This window comes from Otolemur garnettii, unplaced genomic scaffold (assembly GCF_000181295.1).
Source record: "Otolemur garnettii isolate 467f Iridium unplaced genomic scaffold, OtoGar3 scaffold00447, whole genome shotgun sequence".
NCBI classification, from domain to species: domain Eukaryota; kingdom Metazoa; phylum Chordata; class Mammalia; order Primates; family Galagidae; genus Otolemur; species Otolemur garnettii.
The window spans coordinates 42,287-44,490 of record NW_003852842.1 but is presented as its reverse complement, the minus strand read 5'-3'; positions in this window follow the sequence as shown (position 1 = coordinate 44,490).

Genomic DNA, 2,204 nt, shown 5'->3' with positions numbered 1-2,204 from the left:
AAATAGCAAACAAAACTTACTGTGACCTGAGCTCTTTCCAGTTTGGGCCCCATCTCCCCACTGGCTTCTTCTGCTGACTTTCCCAAAGTGCAGACCTTCCCCACCCTCCAGCCACCCTGGTCTGGACTCACAGGTCCCCTTCTCAGTTCCAGGGTCACTCCACTCTCTTTCCTCACTCTTCACTGTTGTGACCCCTTAATTACTTAACAATGTCTTTATAACAGAAAAGTTACTGGTGGTTTTCCAGAACTTTCCTCCAAAGTTGACACTCATGTCCCCTTTCATGATCATGAGCTTCTTTAAATCCTGAGTTTTTCAGAAGCCCCAAGTCCACAGAATCATGTCATCTCTACAGGTCAGACTTTGAACTTCTGCTTTCTGGATTTCTCTTCATTTCCAGGGAATCAGAAAGGATGTTGATTCAGCCTCCCAAACACTCCCCACTGGGCTGGCCTCTGTGGTCTCCTGAGTAGTCAAATAGAGGGAGGGAAGCCTGACTCCAAGTGCAGCTGGGAGGTGGGTCATGGCTGAACAGTCCCTGTTCTCCTCTAATGCCCATTTTATTTCACGCAGGGTTTGTAGATGAGATTCTCCCTCCCCTATGATTCCTTGTAACGTGAAGTAAATTGTGTGTCCTGTTCCCACTAAAAAGGCCCCATATAAAAATTGCCAACTAACAGGGGTAGGAGTCTTCCTCGAGGATGGAAGACTGTTATTGGGCAGGAAGTGGGCAGTGGTCAAAGTCCCAGTGGGGGAAGATGTGGGTGTCAGGACACCCTAGTGTCTGGTCTCAGACATGGTGGACCTAGAACCAGGCAGCAGGGGGCGCTGTGGAGAACCAGACACCTGACAGATCTTTGCACAGAAACCCTGAGGGCAAGAGCTGGGACTTCTAGGGTCCTCTGGGGAGCCTCAGGCCAAGCCCAGCCCAGGCCCCTGTCAGAAATGACACCCAGCCACTGGGGCTGCACTTGGGCCCACGGAGGGTTGGATGGGCAGGGCAAGAGCAGCACATTTGCATGTAGGGCCCCTCTCTCTCCTCTGGGGCTGGAGTAGGCATAAAAGACACCTGCAGTGTGTCTGCCTCAGTAGAGCTCTGGGGTGTCTGTACCACGGCCTGAACCCCACTCCTCCTCTTCATCATCCTCCTTCACTGCACTGGTCAGGATGGTCCTCAGCACCCTGAACCCCTAGCCTACTTCCCACACTGATACCAGGACTGTCCTTCCACCCTGTCCTTCCTCCGGGACATAATGGGTGTCTGTGTTTCCAGGGTCCCTCTCCCAGGCTGTGTTGACTCAGCAGCCCTCTTCGTCTGCCCTGGGAGCCTTGGTCAAGCTCACCTCCACCCTGAGCCCTGGGTATCCGTGCAACACCACTGGATGGCACCAGCAGCAGCCAAGGAAGACCCCTCAGTACTTAATGTATGTTAACAGTGATGGAACCAGCATCAATGGGGACGGGATTCCTGACTGCTTCTCAGGCTCCGGCTCTGGGGCTGACCACTACTTAACCATCTCCAACCTCCAGTCTGAGGATGAGGCTGATTATTACTGTCAGTCCTATGACAGCAGTGGTATTCTTCACAGTGACACAGGCAGATGAAGTGGGACAAAAACCTCAACCTGCTCTAGAGCTTTCTCTATGACAATTTTCAAATTTCTAAATATGCTTCATATGCACAAATATTTCTACTCTCAGTTTCTCTTCAAATGTTTCTGAAGTCTCAGGAAAACCCAAAGAAAAACCCAAAGTCCCCTGATGACACTGAAATGTTGCCCGTTTATCCACATGTGCTGAATCCAGTGCCCGTGGGGCTGGCCTTGTTCAGGAAACCTAGAAAATGAGCCTCTCCTGGCTCACGTGTTGGTCAGGACCCAGGGACCATCTCACTGGGTTAACAGTCCTGCAGCATGGACTGTGCCCTTCCAGTTGTCACAGCAGAGACCTCCTCATCCCTGCGAGTCACCTGTGCTCAGGGCGGCCTGAGGCTCCCTATGTCCCAGGGACCAGGCAGGGGATGTGAAATGCAGCTGAGGACAGGGGACACAGCTGGCCTGGCCCACTCATGGGTTCCTGCAGCTGTAGTTGTCACATCAGGATGGAGGGTGGGGGTGAGGACAGCTATGGGCCTGAGGCAGCAAACACCTTGTGGGAGGTGAGAGGGGAAGGGAAGGCTCCTCCTCTGCTGAGAAATGCTGAGC